We start from the raw sequence: 27,218 nt of genomic DNA on the forward strand, positions 1-27,218 counted from the left end.
GCAGTTCCCTGAATGTGGGGCTGTTGTGAACTGCTGTCATCGCAACTTCTATCAAAAACATCTCTTGCCCCCAGGACACGACAGACTTTTGAAAGTGTTTCTGCCCTACGTTGCTTATGCAGATACTTGGGAGAGAGCTTCCTCCATTTCTGTCTGGTTTTTGGACAAATTCTTCGGATTGTAAGATTTTCAGCATTCCGGGTTGTTTGACTATGGAAACACACTGCAGCTCTTGTGGTATAAACTCTAGCCCCAGTTCTATTGCCAATCTGTCAGGGCCCTAGCAGGCGTCACTGCTGTTCTTTAAGACTTAACTCTTGCCAACCTCCTGTTGCACCTCTGGAAACAGGACGAGAATGATTTTTTCTGCCAGTAAGTTGAGAAAAGTTGTCACACTGAAAGTACCAACTGAATAAGGTCAGAGAATCAAGGAAGCAAGTGCCTGTGGAGGTTGGTGAATCAACAGAAAAATATTACCATATTGGATGTCCACCTGCCTATGTTTAAATCTTCATCTGAGAAAGGGGTGAAGTGTTGGAAAGCATTTAAAGTCTGCAAAGATGGGAAATGAGATAATGACCTGGGTCCTCTGGGACAGGACATGCCAGTGCTGGCTCTCGAGAGGACAGCTGCTCCAACAGCCGGGCTCTCCAGAATATGCCGCCGTGGGCTTTGGCCTGGCACCAGGGCCCCTGGAGGAACCTGGTACCCAACAGGCACTCTGTAAATATTTGGGAAGTGAATGGATGAGTGACTGTCCCTGGTTTGGGCTGGTGCCATTTAGAGGGCAACCAGAGTGCAGGGGAGGGAGGAGCTTGGGCAAGAGGGACATTGCTGTCACTGGTTGATGGTGAGATGGCACTTAATGAGAACCTGGTCATTGGGAAAGCCCCAAGACTGCGTCTTGCTGTGATGCCTTCCCCATTATGAAGGGTCCATTGGCATGGGAGTGGGGAGACCTGGACTCAGAGAAGCAACAAGGGCAAGGGTGGAAAGGCATAGCTTCTGCAAGTTGATGCTGAAAAAGATCCAAGACTCATATTCAGCAGACAGCCCATAACCAAGAGCCAAGGAAAACTTTGCCTTTGCTTCTTCTACTGGATTCTCTTGGGCTATCCTTTCATGTCTTCATTTCTGTCAACATAGCTCTATGTTCCTTTCTTTAAAAATTAAAATATAGCAAAATTGACTTTCGGGGGTTTTATAGCTCTATGAGCTTTAACTTACATGTAGGATCATGTAACCACTACTATTATCAGAATACGGTACATTTCCATGACCCCAAATAACTGCTTCATGCTACTACCCCCTTTGTAGTCATACTCTCTCCATGTTTCTAACCCTGGCAACCAATGATCTTTTCTCTACTATTATATTTTTATCTTTTTGAGGATGTCATATGAATGAATTTATACAGCATGTAATTTTCTGAAACTAGCTTCTTTCACTCAGCATTATGCATTTGAGATTCACTCGAGCTGTTGTAGCAATAGTTTATTATTATTTATTTTATTTTTCTTTATATTATTATTTTTTATTTCAATAGTTTTTGGGGTGGATGAGTTCTTTACTGGCGAATTCTGAGATTTTAGTGCACCCATCACCCAAGCAGTGTACGCTGTACCTAATATGTAGTCTTTTATCTCTCACTGTCCTCCCAACCTCCCCGCCAAGTTCCCACAGTCCTTTATATCACTCTATATGTTTTTGCATCCCTATAGCTTAGTTCCCACTTATAAGTAAGAACATACAGTATTTGGGTTTCCATTCCTTGGTTACTTTACTTAGAATATTGGCCTCCAGCTCCATCCAAGTTGCTGCAAAAGACATTACTTTCTTCTTTTTTATGGCTGAGTAGTGTTCCATGGTGGATATATACCACATTTTCTTTATCCACTCACTGATCGATGCGGACTTAGGTTACTTCTGTATCTTTGCAATTGTGAATTGGGCTGCCATAAACGTGTGTGCAGGTGCCTTTTTCATAAAATGACTTCTTTTCCTTTGGGTAGTGTATTAGTCAGGGCTCTCTGAAGGAACAGAATTAATAGGATATATGTATATAGGAAGGAGAGTTTATTAGAAGAATTGACTCACATGATCACAACGTGAAGTCCCAACATAGGCCATCTACAAGCTGAGGAGCAAGGAAATCAGTCCAAGTCCCAAACCCTCAAAAGTAGGGAAGCTGACAGTGCAGCCTTCAGTCTTTGGCCAAAGGCCCAAGAGCCCCTGGCAAATCACTGGTGTAAGTCCAAGAATCCAAAAGCTGAAAAACCTGGAGTCTGATGTTTGAGGGCAGGAGGCATCCAGCACGGGAGAAAGATGGAGCCTAGAAGACCCAGCAAGTCTGCTATTCCGCCTTCTCCTGCCTCCTTATCCTAGCTGCACTGGCTGCTGATTAGATGGTGCCCACCCAGATTGAGGATGGGTCTGCCTCTCCCAGTCCACTGACTCAAATGTTAATCTCCTTTGGTAACACCCTCACAGACACACCCAGGAACAATACTTTGTATCCTTCAATCCAATCAAGTTGACGCTCAATATTAACCATCACAGGTAAATACCCAGTAGTGGGATTGCTGGATCGAATGGTAGATCTTCTTTTAGTTCTTTAAGGAATTTCCACACTGTTTTCCATAATGGTTGTGCTATTATTAAGTAGTATTCCATTGTATGGATTTACCACAATGTATGTATCCATTCATCTGTTGAAAGACTTGTTGGGTTTTTTCTAATTTGGGGTTATTATAAATTGAGCTGCTATAAATATTCATGTGTGATTTTTTTGTGTGAATGTAACTTTTCATATTTCTTTCAGAGCTGTCACAAGTAATATTATTTCTTTAAAATTTCAGCTTTCAATTGTTCACTGCTGAAATATGAATGATTTTTGTGTCTTAACCTAATGTCTTTTGGCTTTGTTAAGTTCAATTGTCAGTTCTAGGAATTTCTTGTAGATTCCTTAGCATTTTCTATGCAGACAATCATGTTGTCTGTAAAGAGGAATAACTTTCTAATCTGGATAACTTTTATTTCTTTTTCTTACTTCATTGCGCTGACTAAGAATTCTAGTACAATGTTGAATAGGAGTGATGAGAATGGACACCCTTGTCTTGTTCCTGATCTTACGGGGGAAGAATTTCATCTTTCAACATTGTCCATAATGGTAGCTGTAGGCTTTTTGTAGACATCTTTTATCAGGTGAAGAAGTTCCCTTCTATTCTTAACTTGCCGAGAGTTTATATTATGAATGGATGTTGGATTTCTACAAATGCTTTTTCTGCATCACTTGACACTATCTTGTGTTTTTATTCTTTAGATTTTTAATGTAATGAATTATACTAATTGATTTTGAATATTTCATTCCTGGGATAAGCCCCATTTTGTCATAGCGAATTGTTCTTTTCATACCTGTGCTCTTTTTACATCTTATTTTGGCAGCTATACTTTCTGTGATCTACCCAAAGTTTGGCTCTTAAAAGTATCAATGGCCTTCCTAGGCATGAGTCCCAGAGACGACTGAACTGAGAGTTCTCTGAGGTCCCTTTTTAGAGGGTATAGACAGTGCGATGTGCATATGGCCAAGTCAAGAGCTTCCTGTAGCATAACAGGACTCTTCTCAATGAAAGACCAGAAGATCTTGGCCATTTTATGACTCCTGTACCACAGTATTCCCATTCCCTCCTGGTGGAATTTCTTCCCTGCATCTCATTCCCAAGACAGGGACTTCATATGATTTTAAGTTCTAAATAAGGAACCTAATAGACTAACCTATACTCATTCAATCATTTATTCAACAAATACTTATTGACAACCACTTATGTATCAGACATTCTGTTCAATGCTATGTAAGTAAAGGTATAGTTCCCACCTTCATGGAACTTATAGTTTGGCAGGGGAACCAGACACAATCAAATAGACACACAAATGCCGATAGGAAAGAGCACTGGTGGACCATTTCCTGGCCATATATATATTTTTTTATGTTTTAAAACCAGCTTTATTTCTTGAGCACGTTTAAAATTATTCCAATTGTAGACAACTACAACATACCTTTGTTCTCAAATCAAAGTTCAGGAATAAAAGTCAATCTAGTTATTTTAATGAAGAGAATTGAATACAGGGAGTTGGTTCAATTGTTACTGCAGGACATAGGCAAAAGGAAGGAATGTAGTAACAGAAACAGTAACTGAAAACAGCCTCTAAACTCTGAGGCTTTGGGCAATGAAGGTGTTAGTGAAGTACATTGAACTTTCAGTATGATGAATCTTAGTAACAAGGAGTGAAATTACGTAATAGGAAAACTACATGGGCCAGGTGTGATGGCTTACGCCTGCAATCCCAACACTTTGGGAGCCCAAGGTGGGTGGATGACTGGAGGTCAAGAGTTTGAGACCAGTCCGACCAACATGATTAAATCCCATTTCTACAAAAAAAAAAAAAAAAAAAAAAAATTAGCTGAGCATGGTGGCCTGTGCCTGTTATCCTAGCTCCTTGGGAGGCTGAGACAGGAGAATTGCTTAAACTTGGGTGGCAGAGGTTGCAGTGAGCTGAGATCATGCCACTGCACTCCAGCCTGGGCAACAGAGTGAGACTCCATCTCAAACACAAGCAAACAATGACAACAACAGCAACAACATCAAAAAACCTACATGGGAAATAGAACATGGTTTTGAGAGTCCCAACCTGGCAAAAGATGAGTATAAAATAATGAGATTGAAACAGAAATACTATAGGTTAAGAATGAGCATAATGAGAACAATACAAATCTTATCTCCTTGCTATTTTGAAATATTCCATATTATTGTTAACAAAAATTTCTTTACTTTACTATTAAATACTCTAACTTAATTTGTCAGCTTGGACTTTTGGACCCATATACCAACTTCTCTTCATCCCCCTACCCATTTTTCCCAGTTCTGGTAGCCACCATTCTACTCTATGCCTTCATGAGATTAACTTTTCAGCTCCTATGTATGAATGAAAGCAAGCAATATTTGTATTTTTGTGCCTTCCCTATTTCACTTAACGTAATGACCTACAGTCCCATTGAAGTTGTTGCAAATGACAAGATGCCATTTGTTTTACAGCTGAATCAAATCTCATTGTATATGCATACACCACATTTCCTTTATTAGAAAGTAAAATAACACCGTTTTTAAAGAACCAGTCTCTGAATGGGCAGTTTAGGGATGTTGTTCTTTCCTATTTCTCTTTTTATGTATGCACAAGAAGGAAATATGAAAAAATTTATACGCATATAAATCTACAGTTGCAGTAAGATAAAATGAAAATTCTAAGTGGTGAAAATAACCCAGCATAATGACAATAGGTACAGTGTTGAAAGCAATGCATTTGAAGAAGATATTTGAAGAAATCACATTGCCTGGTGGTACAATAAACTCTTTTGTAACTTACATTTTTTAGCTTAATCCCTTTGGGAACTTCACCATCTGAACTCTCTCTGATGCTTTTTAATATTCTCATGCCCACACAGGTCTAAGTAAATCAGAATCTCTGGTAATGAGACCCAGGCATTAGCACTTGTAAACTCCCTGGGCGATTTCAATCTAACTCAAACTTGAGGACCAGTGACATGGATCTTCACATATAATCTGCCTAAATGGATTTCATACATACAGTGTGTAAATAAATTACAAATGAACAGTGAAAAGCAATATAAATGTGAAGTGCAGTAAATTCTCATTTAATGTCTTCAATAGGTTCTTGGAAACAACAACAATAAGAAAAATGATGTATAATGAAACCAGATTTTTTTGCTTAACAATTTTATAGCTAAACAATTTTAAATGAAATGACATTATTTGAGGACCTCCTATAATTCATTCTTTTTTTTTTAATTATACTTTAAGTTCTGGGATACATGTGCAGAACGTGCAGGTTCGTTACGTAGGTATACATGTGCTGTGGTGGTTTGCTGCACCCATCAACCTGTCATCTACATTAGATATTTCTCCTAATGCTATCCCTCCCCTAGCCCCCCACTGCCTGACAGGCCCCAGTGTGTGATGGTCCCCTCCCTGTGTCCATGTGTTCTCATTGTTCAACTCCCACTTATGAGTGAGAAGATGTGGTGTTTGGTTTTCTGTTCTTGTATTAGTTTGCTGAGGATGATGGTTTCCAGCTTCATCCATGTCCCTGCAAAGGACATGAACTCATCCTTTTTAATGGCTGCATAGTATTCCATGGTGTATATGTGCCACATTTTCTTTATCCAGTCTATCATTGATGGGCATTTGGGTTGGTTCCGAGACTTTGCTATTGTGAATAGTGCTGCAATAAACATACCTGGGCATGTGTATTTATAGTAGAATGATTTATAATCCTTTGAGCGTGTACCCAGTAATGGGATTGCTGGGTCAAATGGTATTTCTGGTTCTAGATCCTTGAGGAATCATCATGGCCATGTATTATTCCTCTACATCAGGGTCTTAAGTTAGGAATTATATCATATCACAATTTCATATAAATCCTGACTTTTAAGATCATGTACAGGGTAGAAGCACATGCTGGTTGCCCATAATATTGGTACTTCAACTTCCAGCTGACTTGATGATAAACTAAGGTGAAAATGATAGCTCCATGACTACATGAGACAGACCCATTCACATGTGACTGCTCATTCTGTAGAGCGTCTTCCGTTGACAAGATTTTCTGGAAGTAAAAAGACCAGGGACCTTGAGAAGCTGCAAGAAATGTGAGGGTGGCCTGGGGAAGTAAAAGGGGAAGTTTGCAGGCTAGGTGGACTCTGGAAATTCCAGTTCCTCCCACTTACTCATGCTGGGACCCCAAGTTGCTAAGTGACAGAGGAGAGGTAGGAGGAGTGGGAGGCAGAAAGTATGGTGAAAATGTACTTGGGAAAGGAGGATTGGTGATGTACCGCCGGTATTCAACACAGAGTAGAAGCCAAACTAGGTCACCTAAGGATTTAGGTATGAGGGTCCCTGAGCTTCCATGGGAGTAGCAGTTTTCTTGAATGTTGGGACTAGAAGCATCTCTAGGGGTCAAGTGGTCCAATCCCCTCATTTGAAAATAAACAAGTGAGACTGCAGGAGGGAAAGTGACCTTACCCTAGAGTCATCCAGCTAGTTACTGGCTGAGCTGGCACACAAACTCAGAACTTTCAGTCCCAGGTACTTTTCTAACTCTACCTCTTATTGATGGAAGTTGAGATCTAAACGTAGGGATAGGGTTATAGAATCACAGAAGCATTAAAATCTCTCAACACTAATGGAGAAAGAAAAAAGTTGGGAAAGATAGCTATCCCTAATCTGAAGTTGGAAAGTTCAAATTGCATACATTTTTAATTGACAATATAATTTGTACAACCAATGTTAGCTGAGTACTTATCATGTGCCAGACAATTTTCTACGTGCTTTTCATGAGTCAGCTGGCTGAACCCTTTCAACCACTCTATGAAATAGGTACTAGTATTATCTGTAGTTTATAGATATGAACACTAAGGCACATGGAAGTTAAATAAGCTGCCTAAGGTTGCACGGCCGGTAAATGGCAAATGTGGAACTCAGAGATAGGCAATGTAATTTCAGAGCAACCCACTGAACTACATGCTAAAATGTTCAATGCAGGTAGAATACCAATTAGGTGCTCCCATCTTTATTCCTCATATAGAGAACTCTACAATTGCCAGAACAAAATCTATTGCTACCACCATCAACTGGGTACCCGGACATCAGAAGATTTGAGCGTCCTGGTGTCTTGGAGGTAGGCCTAGGAACAAGAAGCCTGTATGCTCTCTTTAAAAGGGAACGTTCTGGTTGTTCTAAAAACCACTCATGCTGAAAAGAAAGCTGACTACTGACCTCAATCACCAGTGTTTTCTTCTCCCACTTACTCTACTACCCTGGGCAATGTGCCAGGGTCTATAAAGCATATTCATTCCCAATTCTTTTATAATTCTATTCTTCCATTGTTAGCCTTCTGAGTATTACCTAGTGCCCATAAGGCATATAAAATTAATTTCTGCTGCCTTACTTGACATTTATATTTGAGAGGCAACTCTGTGATGGGGCAGGGTGGTTGTCTGGAAAAATGCTAAGTTAATATCAAGTTGAGAGGTGGGTACCAGTTTTTTCAATTACACAAGGGCATGCGCCAATTCAATTATCTGATCATAACTGCCTGCAGTCAGTTGGGACAGCAACTCACTGCCCTGTCAAGGAATTACAGATAATCTGTCAGAAAGGCTTTCATCAAAGAAGATGGACTTGGAGAGCCTTCCTCCTGGTCAGTATGCCCACATCCCTGTTGAGTTCAGATAAAACAACAGGTAGGTTCTCTATACTCCCTTCAAAAAGGCCCAAGGAAAATAGAAAGTTCCAAAAAAGAAGCCACTAATAGCATCTGTAACCACAATTTCCGCCAAGTATCATGATATGCTTCCTGTAGCCACCAGCTTGATTTTATTTGATAGAGATCAACATTATTGGTTTGTCCCTTCTGAGCTCACCCTGACTCATAGGGGATAGGCACGGGATGGTATGAAGGTGAAAGAGGTAATGGGGTCACACACTGGAATAGTCACCACAGGCAGTTGATATACCTGTGATACTTTCCATTTCCATTCTTTCCACATTGCAAAGTATTTTTACATCGGTTGTTTATACATCTATTCACCAAACACTTATTGAATGCTTGCCATGTACCAGGTAGAGTACATATTCCCAAGCACACTCTTGGAATATCATAGTAATAAAAATAAAGAAGTCTGCCTTCATGAACTTACCTATAGTAAAGGTTATCTCAAAGGCTTTTCATTATCATCTGTCAGGGAAGTTAGACCAAGATCCATTAGTCCCATTTTATGATTAAGGTAACAAAACTAAGGCTCAGAGGAGTTAAATGTTCTGTCGGAGGGTGCCCAGCTAGATAGTGGCAGAGCCCTGGAGAACCCAGATCACCTGCATCCTTGTCCATTACTCTTTCTGCTGTACCAGCTGAAACTACACAGTGAAGACTGGATGGAACCTTCCGAAATCATTTCAGTCATCACCCCTATCCTCCACTCAAAGCCTCCTAGGAGAATCACATGGCAAGAGAAGCGGAATCCACATGTTTCTGAAGCATCCTTCCATTCCAGTGAATGATGTCTCTTACTGTTTTGAACTTCTGTTATGCCTTTAATTTAAATTCCTTGTGTTACAAGCTCAACACTCCCATCTTCTTTCATTCTCTTAGTGAAAGTGAAATGAGGCATCTTTTATGAACATATAGACGATTCCCCAAACTCCTCATCCTTAAACCATGGATGTATGTTTAAATTCAGTCCTGAATTGTTCTTTCCCCGTTGACAAGCAAAATGTAGGAGGGGTTAGTCATTTTCCCCCTATTTTCGTTCTTCTTACATAGTTAAAATGACTGCCTTATTTATCAGACCAAAATTTAATGGCTAAAACAAGATTTAAGAAGTAACTCTGGAAGCAGTTGGTAAGTTCATGGGGGAGGCTCCATGATTTGTAGTCAGAATGAGGTTTTGGCAAGCTTCAGTTCACTAAAACCATCTTTCAGAAACAAAAATGGAATAAGAAATGTTCAGAGCAGTTTTATCATGATGGAAAGAGTGAGATTTGAAGTAAACACCAGAGTCAGTCTCAGCACTGCCATTTAATAGTTATCTCAGGCTGATCACGTAAAACTTTCAGAGTATTCATCAACTTCATTGATTAAAAAGGCAATAATAATACCTTGACAGGTTTTTGTTAAAGAAAATGATAGAAAATTTGTAGAAGGGATTTCTCCATCCTAGAGTGTCTTGTAAATGTTACTTCTTAGTTATTTTCAGTGTTGTTAGTTGCAGAAGAAAATAAGGTGTTATGCAAACACTGTTCTGTCACAGTGTCCTTTTTTTCTTTTTTCTTTCTTCTTTTTTTTTTTTTTGACACAGAGTTTCACTCTTTCCCTTAGGCTGCAGTGATTGCTGTGATCTCAGCTCACTACAACCTCCACCTCCTGGGTTCAAGCGATTCTTGTCTCTCAGCCTACCCAGTGGCTGGGATTACAGGCGTGTGCCACCTGGCTAATTTTTGTATTTTTTTTTTAGTAGAGATAGGGTTTTGTCATGTTGGCCAGGCTGGTCTCAAACTCCTGGCCTTGAGTAATCTGCCCACTTCAGCCTCCCAAAGTGCTGGGATTACAGGTGTGAGCCACCACTCCCAGCTCACAATGTCCTTTTATAAGCTATTCTATTCTAGTCTGTTTGCAGACTTTGTTTTTGTCTTGCATCTCCAGAGTGCTGAAATTGTCAGCCCACGGTTCCTCCTTTTCTCATCCCTAATGTGAGAATCATACCTAGCCCGTTTCTCATGCAGAAAGCTATCAAAGCTCCAGCAGGTATCTCTATGACAGCAGAGATTGGTTTTTTTGCCCTATATCCCTAGTACTGGAAACAGCATCTTTCCTATAGCAGGTGCTCAAAAATATGCATAGAAAGGATGAATAAATCTGTACTTAGCTTCAAGGCCTATGGGAGAAAGAGATCAGTAAGAATTTTGTGTAAAGAAAATGCAATAGTTGAGCCTTTGAGTAGCATAGAGGTGTTGAGATTAATGCTATAAGAAACAAGGAAGGCCTTCTCTGACCAGGGCGGGGAATCTGGCTTTGGCTCTGAGGCAGAGAACCTGTGATGTCTGCTTAGTCCCAGTGTTCACCTGACTCCACTCCTTGTCCCAGAGTCCTGAAAACCGAACATCCATGATCATATGGCATCCTGGCAGGCAATAACTGTAAGGGCTCAGATGCCTGCTTTGCCAATCCTTTGCTGTACAGATGAGAAAGCTAAGGTGAACAGAGGGCCACTAAGAAGTAGAGCAGCAACCGGGATCCAGACATCCAGATTCCCTTCTCCTTCCAGAGGAAACATTCCATTACTTGAAAACTGAATGCTTATTTTTTGCTTGGTGTTTTTGCCTTACTTCACTCTTTTCAGTTGTGGGGGAAAATATATTTCTTTTAAAACTTAGTGATGGTCTTGATTATAGGGGAATGCTTGATCGCTTAGAGATTTGTACCAAGAAATCATTGGGTTTCCTAACCATGTCCTGGTTTAAAATATTACTGAGACAATCTCCTCATCCAGCCCATGTGTGTTTTTCCTTCCCTCTTGAAATTGTCAAACTGACATAATTAACTTAGCTGTTAGCTAAATAAATCATTGGATCCTAGTGAGAATTTTTCCAGAGATATCATTGCCCCGCACCACACTGCAAGAAGGACTGTCAACACTACACGATAGATGTATGGCAAAGGATTCTGTTTGGGAGACAGCTCTCTCTTTCTCCCTTAGCATCAAATACGGCTGGCAGGCTAAAGAACAGACGTCAAGGAGTACATGTGAGAAAACCACTAATTCCTTAGAGTGTTTTGATCACACATTGTTCATGGAGCCTGAAACAGCACAGGAACTTCAGGTTGAAAGTCCAGAGATGGACTTCGATTAGGGTGGACCTCAAACAAAGGTGTCAGTCTGTAGCCCTTTCAGCAGAGAATTCTGCTCTGAGACAGGGGGATGGACTTATTAACCTGCAAGTGTTCCTGGTTTCCTTTGTCATTCTGAAATACAGGAACATACTATTTCTGTTTCACTCCTATTTTAAGAATATTCAGGCCGGGCATGGCGGCTCACGCCTGTAATCCCAGCACCTTGGGAGGTTGCGGTGGGGAGATCACGAGGTCAGGAGTTCAAGACCAGCCAGGACAACATGGTGAAATCCCATCTCTACTAAAAATACAAAACAACAACAAAAACAAAAATAGCCGGGCATGGTGGCTCACAACTGTCATCCCAGCTACTTGGGAGGCCAAGGCAGGAGAATTGCTTGAACCCGGGAGGTGGAGATTGCAGTGAGCCGAGATCGCGCCACTGCACTCTAGCTTGGGTGACAGAGCAAGACTCAGTCTCAGGGAAAAAAAAAGATATTCATTTGTGAGCTCTTTAAGAACAAGGACATGTTCACTCTCTCGGTCTGTGTAGCCCATGGTGGGGCCCCCTGGTAAAAATATGGCAACGTTCTTTTGCTTTCCATTCCAACTTCTTTAGATTCCTGCAGAATAAAAAGAAAGATTGACCAAAGGCTAGAGATGTTTTAAAGGAGAGTCTTGTTAACAAGTGAAGCCTTATTTGAATTTCAACAGGTAACAAAACAGAGGCTGCAAAGTCAAGCCTGGGGTGGTCAGGAATTCAGAATATTGCTGCGCCAGCCCCTCAGGAGATGGAATGCTGCTCCCACACTCAGTTTAATTAGAAGCATGGCTAATGGCCAGAAACTTGGAAGACAGATTATAGATCCATTAATTAGGATCATGTTTACACCTCTATTGTCAACTGTAATGATTTGTTTAACCCAAGGTCTCCTTAGTTTATTATGATTGCTATTGTTTTGATCTTTACAGTTATGAAGGAGAAAACCATATGCAAGCCTGTATATTCCAGCAGGGGCCCAGTCTGCTAGTTTTTGTTGTTTGTTGTTGTTGTTGTTGTTGTTGTTTTTGAGATGGTGTCTTGCTTTGTTGCCCAGGCTGGCGTGCAGTGGTGCCATCTCAGCTCACTGCAACCTCCACCTCCTGGATTCAAGCGATTCTCCTGCCTCAGCCTCCTGAGTTGCTGGCATTACAGGTGTGCGCCACCATGCTCGGCTAATTTTGTATTTTTAGTAGAGCTGGGGTTTCGCCATGTTGGCCAGGCTGGACTAGAACTCCTGACCTCAGGTGATCCACCCACCTTGGCCTTCCAAAGTGCTGGGATTATAGGTGTGAGCCACCACACCAGGCCTGCTACTATGTTTTAACATAAGTATTATTATGTTAAATATTTGTTTTAATCATCAGTCATCTTTTATTTCAGAACTATGAACTGGGTCCAATCAGTAGATTCACTATTAGCTGTCTCTGTCTACTGACAGGTGACCACATTGAAAATATCAGTGGTGACCATAACTCGTAGCCATAACACAATTTCTAATATTCCAAGGGATTTTGGGACCAGTGGCTCCTATGACACAATTCCATGAAATCTAATTTGGTCATCTGAAAGAAGATAGCTTTAAGGTTCTCTAGAGATGCAAGGAAGGGATCTGGGAGGTGCCATGGGCAACAATCTCCCTCTGTTTTGCTTTCTGTAGTTACTTTGAGGAGGCTTTGCTGCCAATTCAAGGATTAGAGAGAGAGAGAGGCTGACTTGTTCCCTTGCCTTGTAATGGGGATGTCATCTCATAGGGGGCCATTACTAGGGGAGAGTGAGAGTAAACCTGTGTGGGTTGGGTCTGTTAGACCATGGTAGAGACGGAGGGAGAGCACAGAGGAACCCCATGGACCATTCCTATGGCCCGAGCAGCTCCAGCAGCAGGCTTGCAGGAAGCAGTTTGATTTAGGCATGGAGACAAATTACCCACACATCTGGGTATTTGCATTTCCCTGGACACTTTTACCCTGCTTCATGGATGCAATCTTCTTTGGTGAAGGCTAAGAAGACTCAGAGTATATATTGTATCGTATTATCATAAGGTCCTTCTTTCAGGGCAATCAACTTCTTCATTCAAGAGGCTCTGTGCTGGTCAACTGTTTCATGTCTGGAACTTGAGTAAGGGATCATGACTTTCATTGTGGAGTCCAAGCCCAGCCTCTGTCTGCAGAGCTGCTGTTTGTAAGTTACTGAAGCCCAGTTGTACTTAGATGGGCTACCTAGCTCTTTTGGCACTGGTTACATCATGATGAGTTAGCCATCACTTAAAATCCCTGTAGTTGGCCGGGCACGGTGGCTCACGCCTGTAATCCCAGCACTTTGGGAGGCCGAGGCGGGTGGATCATGAGGTCAGGAGATCGAGACCATCCTGGCTAACACAGTGAAACCCCATCTCTACTAAAAATACAAAAAATTAGCCAGGTGTGGTGATGGGTGCCTGTAGTTCCAGCTACTCGGGAGGCTGAGGCAGGAGAATGGCGTGAACCCGGGAGGCAGAGCTTGCAGTGAGCCGAGATCGCACCACTGCACTCCAGCCTGGGCGACAGAGGGAGACTCCTTCTCAGAAAAAAAAAAAAAAAAAAAAAAAAAAAAAAAAAAAAAAGCTGTACTTGAGACCATTCTAATAACTATGCAGCCCATGCTGTCTATTGTGATAACCACATCTTCCTTGGTGATCAACATTATCCGTGTGATGAGTAAGAGCTACTATTTGACCTTTTCCATGCCAGGATCTTCCCAAATCCATTGAAATTGGGAAGCACACTTCCATAGCAGTGTGTCTCATCAGTACCCTGCCTAAAGAAAACAACCTCTAAAGCTTTGATTAAAGATTCTGGCCTTTTCTTCACTAATGGACTGATTAATGTCTCGGTAAATGGAACGGTTTTAGATTACAGAATTAAGAAATTCATAGGCATCACACAGTAATAAATCTACTCCACCATTTTCATCTCTCAAATTATTCAGATTCTTTACTTCTGCAGTAGACCAAAGAATTGTTGGCATATGAACTTTATTTTACTTGAGGCACCATTTAGTCCAGATCTCAATATATCAACCCAAAACATAATTGAAATCAAGCTCAGGTATTAAGTCCTGCATATTGAATTCAGAATAAATGGTAAGTGAGCCTATATTCATATATTTATCCTAATCTTAAAAATTTATTCTTTTCTTCTTAATCTAAGACACTCAGAAGCTATTCTTTTGCCTGGCATTCAGACGCACCTAATGCAAATTAGGAAGGGTGTGTAAGACTTCTGGCTTTGATTTGTTATTCACTCTTTGGAGTATGCTGGGATCTGTTTATAGCTATAGGTCAGGAGATACTTGTGGGTAATTGGGATGAGACATGAAAAGAATTGACTCATCAAAGGAGTTATAGGGCTTTCAGGCAAAGCTTAACAGACTTATCAAGTAAGGGAGAAGGAGAGTCTGCCTCTGCTGACGGTAACAGGAATGACTCCAAATGTTGTTAGCGCTCCTATACAGCCTCATCCAATTCTCAGCTTCCCAGCCACTCCTAACCATGCCCTCACTCTCACATACGACACCTCACGAGGTTGTGAATTCAACTGTTGTAAATTGGCAGCCCATAGGATCAAACTGTGAAATTGTTTTTATCGGAGCCCTGTGCCTGCAAGACATGAGAGATTCTTTTAACAAGGTCACAGAAAGTGCTTGAGCTTCCTTATGTGCCTTGAGCAAAGAATGTAGGAATTGGATCTGACCATCATCTTTCCTTATGCTATCCAGAAGCAGCCACTACCCTGTGTCTTCCTTGATTTCCTCCCGTCATTTATTCTTTAGCAAAACAGTGTCCACTCAGTTTCCCAAAACCTTGCTGCAATGAGCACCGCGTTCTAAGTAACCACAGGCAATATTTCAATTCGTTGTTTCTGTGCTACAAGCCATGAATTGGTAAATTATCACTATTTAATATTTTTATTGCTTTTTGTCCCAACTGGGCCTAATTCCCCAGTTTGCCTATGCTCTGGGTAGCACTGACTGGTACTAATTTCTGTATTACTTAGAGTTTTGTTTACAAATAGCAAAAACTAAGTGTACTTAAATATTATAACGTTTTTAGAAAGACTTGTTGCAGAACACCAGAACATCACACAAAGCCCCTTGCTCAGTGGCTTTGGGTTTAATACTCTGCAGCCACCAGCTTGAAATTCTTCATTTTATCTTTTAATTTGTGTGTTGCAAGGGACGTCCCATGAGTCAAGGGATCAGGTGCCACGGACTTGGAGCTGTGGCTCACGGGTATTGAATGAATGAGCAACATGTGAATGCTGAGTGTTCAATCTTTTGGATAGCCCCTGCATTCATCCAGTCTGGAGAAATATTATTTTGTGGTCTAAGGAGGCTAAAGTAGATCCACCTGTGCCTGGGGGCACACACGCTTCTCAACAGAAAGCAATCATGTTCTGCCACCTCCATCATTCCTTCCCTTTGCAGGGTCGTGCCTGAGGTTTTGTAAAAAAAAAAAAAAAAAAAAAACCCAAAGGAGTTTCTCCTGAGGGCCCCAGAGGAAGCATCTCCTTGGACACAGAACACCTATAGGGGTCTGGTGGAGGCTGCTGCCCTCAGTGCCTCCCAGGCCCCCCAAACAAAAGTTTGTCCGCAGACGTTCCCCTCTTCAGGTGCCCTGGAAACGTATGACAATAAGCCCAGCCCATTGGCTTTATTTTCATTTTCTGTTTGCCTTTCCCTATGTCTTCAAATCCCCTTTATCTCCAGGCAAACACGTACGTAGGCATCTAATGAACTAGTACAAACCCTGCTTTGTTTTGTTTTGTTTTGTTTTGTTCTTTTTATTTTCAGGTTTCCCCGTTCCTGCAAGTCTTTTTAATTTTTTCTGTGCAGGAAGTCCAAGTTCCTAGTTGAACGCAAGTTCTTGTTCTCCTGACAAGTCCAGCCCTATCCAGTAAGATCCCTGAGCTGGGGAAGCAATGGAGGGGCATGTGGGGATGCAGTTAACTCTTTCGGGCCCTGCATGCGGAGGCCGTCCCCTCCCTGCCTGGCAGTTATGCAGTTATCATTTCATAGTCACCAATTTGAGCTCAAGGGACAGATCTTGCCTTCCTTATTAAGGACGGTGATTTCCTACCAAGCTCAATCTCATTTTGTGGTGATGCTTAGGGATAAGACTAAGATGTCTCAATTCTTAAGGTTTTCCCAGATTCACACATACAAGATCCAGCCCCTCATACTATTCCTAGAAACAATAATGTTTTTGTTAACATAAAGCATAAATAGCAATTCGTCTTTGGTTACTAATAATTGCATAAAATATTTACATCAACTTGCAATAAATCACAATATATAAAGAAATACAAACATCCAGTTACATCCAAGTATCCTTCTGACTGGTGGCTTCCTAACAAGGGATCAGAAACAAAGTAACCCTCGTGGAACACTGAACCTGAGTCAGGAACCAGCTTCCCTGGAGCTCTGGAACAAGCTTCAGTCTCTCCCCAGGCCTTGAGAGTGCCTTGGAGCAGAAGGTTATGGAGAGAGAAGCTCTTTTCCAGCCTTCTTCCCTCTCCTCTAGGTGTCAAACATCCTTGCTCTGATTACACTAGTTAACACTACTATTTTATTTCTCTTGCTGCTTCCAGGAAGCTAACGTATCTGCACTTTCTTCTTTTTGCAGAACGGGGCCAAGTCATTAATAAAAGAAAATCATTCTAGGATTTGCTATTTTAAATGTCCAAAAAATAAGAAGGGAGAAAAAAGAGAGGATAATAGGAAAGAAGGAGAGAAAGAAAGAAAAAGGGGAAAAAGGAAGAAATAAAATCTCCACAATAGACCAACTTCCAGAGTCTAAATCCTAGAACAATGTCCCGCCAATCAGAAATCCATTTCCCTGGTGGCTGAGCTCTTAAAACTATTCTCTCAGCTTATGTCTATTATTGCCTATATGTAGTGTATGCTATTCAGAATTCTGAAGATTTCTTGTTAGCTAATTCTGGCTTTTAGCCAAGTAGTATTTTTTAAGGAAATCCACCCCACTTTGTCCCTGAACACTTAAAAAAATTGAACAAAATAATTTTTAAATAAGAAAATTATAAAACCAGATTGTTGCAAGCCCAGTTTTTTAGATACTAGAAAAAAATAAAATATGACAATGACTTAGCCTTTTTCACTTTCACTAGGTTTGATTGCTTTAAACGTTGGGCTTAGGGGTAGAAGAAATATCTTACTCATTTTTATTTCCCTACTAGCGGCAAAGTATAGGCTCAAAATACCTGCATAGAAGTGAACATTTTCAAAATCTGTCTACTGCCCTTCATTTCCCATTGTCTCCTCTTCCATTTCCTCTCCTTATTTGGTAATTCAAGCCAGCCTGAACATCAGCCAATGCCGCAAAGAAATGCAGGGACAAGTAAGTGGCTGCTAGGTTGTTTTATTGGCTGGGCATCAAAAGCCTCATTTCCCACCATGTCTCTGAGGGGGTGATGAAATTTGTTCCTGATTATTAGATCAGTATAAATCAGTTTGTTACACTGGAACTAATGGAATAGAATCTAAGACAGGTGAGTTTGGGAAGGAAGGCTAGAGGATGATATATGGGCTCTTTGCATTTGTCTACTTGAGCTTTCATAACACAATATCAGAGACTAGGTGGCTTAAACAGTAGTTCTGGAGGCTGGAAGTCCAAGATTAGGGAGTCAGCAGGATCAGATCCCAGTATAGGCACTCTTCTTTACAGATGGCTGCCTTCTCATTGTGCCTTTCCATGGTGCGTACCTGGGGAGAGAGACAACCGTCTCTGGTGTCTCTTATAAAGACATTAATCCTATGGGGTCAGGACCCCACCCTTAGGACCTCATTTAACCTTAATTACTTTCTTAGATGCCTCGTTTCCAAGTATAGCTACACGTGGGGTTGAGGCTTCAGCATATAGATTTTGGGGGGATGCAAATGTTCAGCCCAAAGCACCCCGGACTCTAGGCATTTTGATGACCAGCATAAAGCATTTCTCACAAAGGGAGAGACAGCAGGAGTGTAGACATTTTTAAATTTTCAATTTTGTCTAGGAAGTTTAACTTCTTCAGTCACTGATGCCCTTGGAAATCAAACAAAAAATGAGAAAACAAGGAACATTTGATATGTAAGATTTTAGGCCTAATGCCTGATTTTCTTGCCTGTGTGTCCTAGCTCCTCTACATGCCCTGTGAATGAAGAGAATTTCCAGAACTGGAGCATTGACTCCAGATGGTATTGCTGCAAGCAGTGAGGCCTAGAGGGCTTCCTTGCTGAGAGACCTGGGCAGGGGAAGAACATGAAGCCAGCTTCACCATGGGATACTCAGCCGCAGCTCAGCTCTCCATCCGGTACAGGGAAGGTCCTGGTCACACCTTCTTCTCCTCCAGCTCTGCCATCATGACTGTGCCCCTTACCACATCCCATCTGCTCTTTCTTCAATGCTGGTCTTCAAAATAAGAGGCGCTTTAGACTCTCAAGGCTTAGCTGTGGAATCTGGAGTCAAACTGTGGATGATGTTGAAAATGCCTAGCAAGTTAAAAAACTTTCTCTGTGCAAAACCAAAACCAACTTAGCGAGTGGAGCCAGTCCCGAATCTTGTGCCTCAAGCAAGCTTCCTTCTTACAAAATGCACATTGTGGTCAGGAGTGAAAGACAAAGCGATCTTGCTATGACACCACAGAGCTCACCAACACTGCCTGAAGAACTGTCTCCTGAGGCCTGGCGGGTGGCTGGATGGTTTAGAGTTCCCAGGCTGGGAACTCAGACAAAGGAGATGGCATAAATAGAAACTCTCACTACCTTGTCATTAATCTTCTTTGCCCAGCATCAGACAAACATTCCATCGTCTGTGGAAAACCAAGGCTCCATAAGAGAGGAGGCAGAGAACTGGAGAAATTGGACAGATAGACAGAAGAGAGAGGGGCCTGAAATGAAGAGCAAAATGTTTCTACCTTTTCTACCCTTTATGGTTTTACTCATTTCTTCATGTAACATGTATTAATTGAGCACCTACGAGCATTGAACCAGATGCTGGGGAACAGTGGTGAGTCCATAGGGACACATTCCTTGCCCTCAGGAAGCTCTCAGTCTAGTGGAAACACAGATACTTAAAAAAAAATAAATAAAAAATAAAGAAGTTTTACAAGCTGGGTAAAGTGGAGTGAAAAATCCCACATGAGAGTATTTGCAAGACCTGATTTAGCTTGAGAGGATCAAGGAAGGCCTCCTTGAGGAAGTGGTCTTCTAAATTGCGACCGGGAGGTAGGTGCATCTTTGCAGAGTGGGGATGGCACATTCCAGGCAGAGGCAGGGAACATGGAAGGCCCTGAGGTGGGGAAGTGCTTGAGGTATTTGAGAAAGTGAAGAAAGACCAGTGTGGCTGGAGCACAATGGTACTGAGGTTGGAGGGGCAGTCTGGCGTTGGATTATGCAATACCTTGTGGGATGAGGCATTAACGTTAGGATTTTACCCTGAGCAAAATAGGGAGCAGTTGGAGGTTGTAAGGTGCTGAGAAATCACTCCCACTTTGCATTACAGGGAAGGACAAAGGGAAGTGGAGCTGTTGGCACAATATAGGTGAGAGATGATGGCGACTTGTGAGGGAGCCTGAGTATGGGAAGAAGTAAAGGCACTGAAGCCATTCTCTGGATGTAGAATCAATAGAATTTGGGCAAGAATTGGATATGATAGGGGAGCAAGAAAGAGACATCAAGAGCTTTTCCCAAACTAAATGGATAGTTGATGATATCATTTATTAAGATGAGAATAGAGCAGTTTGAGGAGGAAAATCAACAATTCACTGTTGAACATGTGAAAGTTGACTATGAGATGCATATGCAGTATCTAAGTGGAGATGTCAAGAAGACAGTTGGAAAAAATAGCTCTGGAAGTCAGAGGGGGGAACTGGGCAGGAGGTGTGAAAGGCATTATCAGCATACAGATGATACTTAAAGCCATGGGTTGGATGAGATGGCTCCCAAAGAGTGTGGACTTAGAAGAGAAGAAGATATAAGTCTAAATTGTAATAACTTCAATATTTAAATTAAAATGGCAAATACATGGTACAGTTACTTTCACTCTCTCTCCTTCATCTAGACAAATATTTCTAATGCATTATAGCTCTCTTTCCTACTGGGCCAACATGCAGGATTTGAATCATTCTCAGCACAACACTACAGGAACCTCTGCCAATAGAATCAGCTTTGGCAAAAAGAGATAAAACCTGATTGACTTTCTGGCTTTTGTTCAAGGGTTATAGAAATTTTTTAAGAGTGAAGATTTCTTTTTAACATCAAAATATTTAAACAAGCCCACATAATGGTAGTTTTACTTTTATTTATTCAGCCAATAGACTATATTTATTTCTCATAAAATGCCATAGTTGCCTAGTGGTCCAAGGACCTCCAGCTGGGAATTGTTCTAGTGCTTCGATTCTCAAAGTGTGGTCCCTGGAGCAGCAGCATTAGAATCACCTGGGAACTAGTTAGCAATGCAAATTCTCAGGCCCCATCCCAGACCCACTGAATAAGAAACTGTGTTATAACAAGCCCTCCACATATTTTTTTTGTTTGTTTTTTTGAGACAGAGTCTCGTTCTGTTGCCCAGGCTGGAGTGCAGAGGCGTGATCTTGGCTCACTGCAACCTGCCAGGTTCTAATGATTATTCTGCCTCAGTCTCCCCAGTAGCTGGGATTACAGACATGCACTACCATGCTCAGCTAACTTTGTATTTTTCGTAGAGATGAGGTTTCACTACTGGTTCGAGACCAGGCTGGTCTCAAACTCCTGACCTCAAGTGATCTACTGCCTCAGCCTCCCAAAGTGCTGGGACTACAGGCATAAGCCACCGCACCTGGCTTCTCCAGATAATATTGATGCAAGACAAAGCTTGAGAACTGCCACTCTAAAGGTTTCTAGAATTAACTGATTCATGTTGCTGCAGAGACATCAGGCTGATTTCTTCAGTCTGATTATTCTAAATTCCATCAGGAACCATGTCTGGGTTTTCCAAACTTCACTGTTTTCTTAATGTCCATTAAATTTTCTGAGAAAATCAAATATACTTAATAAACATGTGATGAAAAAATTACTGACTGAATGAATAACTTTGGAGCTTGCTAGAGGATCTAAGTAGGGCATGAACAAGATAGAACCTATGGCCAAGAAGCTTCGTCTTTTCTATGAAGTATTTCTTGGTGGCAAGGTCAAAAACAATTTTTCTATCCAACAATAACACTATGCAAATTATACTGTAATTTCATTTGATCATTAGGCGTCCCTTGGTACCAGACTCATAGGGATGAAAAGGACACTGAGATGGCCACCTCATCATCCTGTGGGTAAACCGAGCCCTGGAAGTGAGGTGGTTTGCCCACTGGCAGGCAGTCAGAAACAGCATGGAGTTCCCTAACTTGCCATGGCCTGTAGAACACAGTGATTGTGGAGCCAGACAGAACCCAAGTCCCCTGCTTATCAGTTTGGTGATCCTAAGCAAGCCTCCCTGGGTTTAAAGTTCTTTATCTGCAGAAGGTGAATAAGAATACTTTGCTGACAGACTGCCGTAGAATTAATATGAGATACTGTGTGCCTTACAAAATTAATATTAGTTTTTTGTCCCCACTGTGTGGGCTGAAAAAAAATGCCCCTTTCCACCCCCAGAAGATATATGCATCCAATTCCTAGAAGCTGTGAATGTTACCTATTTGGAAAAAGGGTTTTTGCAGATGTGATTTAAGTTAAGGATCTTTATTTTCCCCCAAAAAGTTACAGATCTTGAAAGAAAGAGGCTAGCCTGGATTACCTGGGTAGGCCCTCAGTGCAATCACATGTATTCTTGCAAGATACATACTCAGTGAAGACAAACACATGGAGGAGGAGGCGATGTGAAGACTGGAACACAGACTGGATGATGCCGTCACAAGCCAGGAAGGCTGGGGAAGCCACCAAAGCCAGAAGAGGCAAAGAAAGATTCTCCCTAGAGCACCTGGAGGGAGCTCAACCCTGCCAGATTTCAGACGTCTCACCTCCCAAACAGAGAGAACAAGTTTCTGTTGTTTTAAGTCACCAAGTTTGTGGCAATTTTACAGCAGCCTCAAGAAACAAAGGCACCTAATAAAAACAGAGCGATAGGAAAACTTCCCAGAAATAAGGAAGAGGCTTTGAAGCCCCTTAATCCTCACTACTGTCTTCCCTTTCTTTTATATTTTACCCCCAGAATGTCATGGCTGCTGTAAACTCAGAGATTAACTTCCAAACACAGTTAGTGGACTGCAAGGGGCCTCATGCCTTTAAAGAGAGAAGGTTAGAAGAGAAAAATGAACATCAGAGGAAGCTTGAATACGAGGACTGCCCCAGATGCCAAGCATACTCCTACCTAGCCCTGAGAGAATTTGTTCCCAGGACCAAACACCAGCAACAGGATAAACAGGGTTAGTCAGATATACATGGTCCCTCCACAGAGGAAGAGGCTGAGGGAAACACCCACCATAAACTGTGTGTAGCTATCAGAAGAATGAATGGAATCTCCTGAAGTCTAGCATGAATGGATTAAAGAGGGAATCACAGATGGCGTTATTGGAACTTTGGACGGCTCCTATAGCAGGGGGTTGGTAAGAGGCCAGGGTGGAAGGAAAGGTGGACATGGAAGAAGGAATTCTACTTCCCACCTCAAAGGAAATAAGTCTGGGGGTCCTTGGGGGCAGTACGAAGACCAAACTGCCAACTCAAGGTGGAAGATAAACAGGTTGATCTTTTGGGCTGACCATTTGCTCATTCATTCATCTGAAGCATGCTATGTAGTCACTGTAAGTTTTTAAGCACAATACACTGGATGTCTGTCTATGAATTTCTTGAATCTTCAAGATCAACATTTTAAATACATTGTTGTATCTCCTGCTTCTTTATTATATTCTTTTTGAAAACACGTCCTTTTCTATATCTCAACAGTGGAAAGGATTCCTCAGCTAATTCCAAGACTTTTCTCTCTCTTTCCTCAAAAACTATCCAGGAATCTTGCCAGGTCAACTGGATTGCGTCATATCTATACATATATACCCCTTGGTCTTTCCATCCTGTAAATGGCAGTCTTTCATGTCCCTTGTCCAGGAAAGAAAGCAATCAGAATTTGTGGAGAAATATAGCACCCTAGGCCCTTGAGTGTCTTCCTAGAGAATGAGTCTCCTTATCATCTTACAATTGTTTCTTTCTCGAGTGCAATTGTTTAATGCTGAAATATTTTTGTCTGTATGTTTTGTGGTTCTCCTGCTGCTCCTGGTTTCTGTCTCTGCCTTAAATTTGCTGGGGGTGCCTGCTCTCCACACTTAGACAATATGCACAGACTTTGAGTAGCCTGACCTCTACTATTTTGTCTTTTGCTTTTTGCTTTTTTTTTTTCTAGTGCGTAATGCTAGGCCAGCAAGAGATGTATCTGGTTTGCTTCTTGCATCATTAAGGCTACTGTCTCTTTCTTCCCAAAATATTCTGTTTTGGTAATTAAGTAGATATTTGGCCTCATATCCACTTTAAAGAATGGAAATGAAAGCCCAAGGAAGCAAAAATTACTTGTTTAAGATCATTTAATGAAAATCAGGGATAGAATTTCAGGAATTTGAGCTCTAGCTGTTACACTCCTCATTGATATCTTCTGCTAGGAACACTAGGGTAAAAAGTCTTTGTTAAATATAATTCTGCCTAAAATATTTAGATCTGACACCAGCCAAAGAACTTGACTCACACCAGGGAATGGCAATGCCTATAATATGAAGTTGTTTAGGAGGTACCCAACACCAGTGAATTGATTACATTCTGTTCTTATTGGGTTATATGAGTAGTAGTGGGGTTACAGCTGGGGCGAGAGAGGCAGGAGGGACAGAGTGTAAGGCATCTGAGAGTGGACAGAAAGAGTTTCTCTGCATGCTGCCTGCTTAGCTAGTCTAGGACTGCATGCTGTTTACAGCCTTAGCCTCCTGCTTGAAATGGACATTTAGGGGCTCTTTAGTTTAGTCTCTGGCTCCAGGTGGAAATGCATGTAATACAGCCCAAATTCGTGGACATTTCTCTTTTTTAAAGACACCCTGTGAAGGAGATGCCATATCACACTTGCTGATCCTGAGCAGTTTCCAACAACTCTATTATAAAGTACTTTTGAGCCAGGCACCTTGGTGCATACCTGTAATCCCAGCTGCTTGGGAGGCTGAGATGGGGAGATCCTTGAGCCTAAGAGTTTGAGGCTGTGGTGAGCTATGATCACGCCACTGTACTCCAACCTGGGTGGCACAGCAAGATACCATCTCTTAAAAAAAGAAGGTGCTTCTGATGTCTTTCCTAAATATCTCTTGCTACAAGATATCCCCTTCTATTTTGCCTTCAGTGGAAATGAAAACAATCTACCTTCTGAAGACAGCAGGAAATACTTTTCACTCAACCTTCAGCTGCTTTATCTACCCTGCGATGGAAAGCCACATGGCATTTTAATTTTCTTGTTATCTCTTACACTTCTCAGCATGTTTTCTATGGAAGATTCAGCACTTTGAAGTTTTCCATATACTCTTTTTGGAAGCTCACATTTCTATTCAGTGCTCCTAACACTCCTCTGGGTTTGTGACATGAGCTCTGCTTTGAAATCTGACTGCATTTCCTGGCCCCTGGCCTCTTCTCCAGCTCATCCTTGGTTTACAGAATTTAGCAATGGTTGCTAGGCAGTCGGCAATCTCCCTTTTCAGCACCCACCAAGGCTGGACCCCTTAGTCCCTTGTCAGATGGTTGTGAATTAGGAAGTTATGCCTCAAGATTTAGCTGCTTTTTGTGGCTGTTGGGCCTGGTCAGGTACCACCATGCCTTTGCCCTTGTTGTCGTCACTGGATAAGTCCTCCTTTTCCTATGCCAACCTCAATCACACCCATCTGACATGTAGCTCAAGACCATGTAACTGTGGCCCTGAGTAATCTCCATGTCCTCTGAATTCCTTATTATACCCTATAGTCTTCCATGGAATAATTCACTATATTAGACTGGCGTTGTACTCATGATGGTGGGGGCAAGGACAGTAAATAGGCTTCTCTTCTTGGGGCAATTCTGAACGATCAGCAGGGATTGCATGCAATGCTGTGATGAGAAGTTTTCTGAGGCAGCATCCTAGCTCAGTGAGAATGTCCGTCATGACTGATTTACTGTATCTGCTTCAAGGACAGGTAGGGGCAAGGGCATACATGTACCATGTATTTGCCATCTTTGTGTTTTGGTCTTTACAATAAAATTACATGGATAGTACATAACACGTATCTTTTGGATCTTTGTATGTTAAGTACAAGCAGGTACTCAGTAAATATGTATTGACTGTCTACTTGACATTTAGATGTTGGTGAGCACTGTCATTTAATGTCTTCAAGAGAATATGGCCCAGCAGAGTGACAGCACAGTGCTTTGCCAAACTATTCTGTCCCCATGGAGTAAAGGAGTTCCTTATATAAGAAAGGAAATAGGCTGGGTGTTAAATGCATCTCACTAGTCTCTACTATAAGCATATGTGAACCACTCACTGACGCCATCATTCTTCTCCCAGATTTATTACAGTTAAATTTGTTTGCTAAGTTATTATTCCTTTGCCTAGATTCAGAGCCAAGTTGTTGTAAGCTCAACTTATCCAAATAAAATGTCATAAGGCTGTGCTTCAAATGCTTAAATTGTCATCAATATAAACATACTATAATTAGACAGTTCTCTCTGAACCATCCTTCTCTAGCAATGCTTTGCTTCAATTCTCCTACCTTCTCACTTTCTGCTTTCTCGTTTCCTTCTCTACTTCTAAGAAACTTCCACTTGCTCTTTTTCTGTCACTTAGCAACTCACTCCTAGCTCCTTCCTCTTCAATATTATCATCAATCCTGGAAAAATAATTATCAACACACAATCCTGCTTCCAATCTCTCTTTAACATTTTCACAGACATAAGCAGCAATTGAGGGTGAAGCAGAACTGCCAACAGTTAGCAAGATGGCAGGAGATAAGAGTTAACTGTTGGCCAAATTCCCCAACTGAATGAACGAGTCAACATTATTGAGCTCATTCTGTGCACAATTCTGTATCGAGCATTTTCAGGGAAATGAAAGAAAATGAGAAGCTGACTTCTACCCTTAGGAAACTTAACAGCCTAACCAGAGCCGTAGAAGAAGCAGCATAATTACTTCAAAAATTGTTGATATCGGGGCCGGGCGCGGTGGCTCATGGCTGTAATCCTAGCACTTTGGGAGGCCGAGGCTGGTGGATCATGAGGTCAGGAGATCGAGACCATCCTGGCTAACACAGTGAAACCCTGTCTCTACTAAAAATACAAAAAAATTAGCCAGGCGTGGTGGTGGGCGCCTGTAGTCCCAGCTACTTGGGAGGCTGAGGCAGGAGAATGGTGCAAACCCGGGAGGCAGAGCTTGCAGTGAGCCGAGATTGCACCACTGCCTTCCAGCCTGAGCGACAGAGCGAAACTCCATCTCAAAAAAAAAAAAAAAAAAAAAAAAAAAGGAAAAAGAAAAAAAAAAGAATTGTTGATATATTTTCTAATGACAAAATTCATTGTAGCTTAAAGTTTAGGAATCAGGCTCTGCTCTGGAATCAGACTGCCTGGCTTTGAAACCAACTGTGTCTGTCCCTGGCAAATTACTTAACCCTTTAGAGCCTCAGTTAGGAAACAGACATGATATTAGTGCCTACCTTATAAAGATATTGTGAGA

The 27,218-nt window shown here is 41.6% G+C and overlaps 1 long non-coding RNA gene across 2 annotated transcripts in view; it reads left to right on the forward strand.

Moving 5' to 3' along the window:
- The window catches only part of LOC129049033 (uncharacterized), a 62,233-nt gene extending 40,649 nt beyond the window's left edge, over window positions 1-21,584 (forward strand). For both annotated transcript variants that reach the window (XR_008511790.2, XR_010135701.1), the window contains exon 3: window positions 18,671-21,584. This is a non-coding gene — a long non-coding RNA (uncharacterized LOC129049033). The remainder of the gene's footprint in view (window positions 1-18,670) is intronic.
- The last annotated feature ends 5,634 nt before the right edge of the window (window positions 21,585-27,218 follow it).

The sequence above is a fragment of the Pongo abelii genome, chromosome 10 (assembly GCF_028885655.2).
Source record: "Pongo abelii isolate AG06213 chromosome 10, NHGRI_mPonAbe1-v2.0_pri, whole genome shotgun sequence".
NCBI classification, from domain to species: domain Eukaryota; kingdom Metazoa; phylum Chordata; class Mammalia; order Primates; family Hominidae; genus Pongo; species Pongo abelii.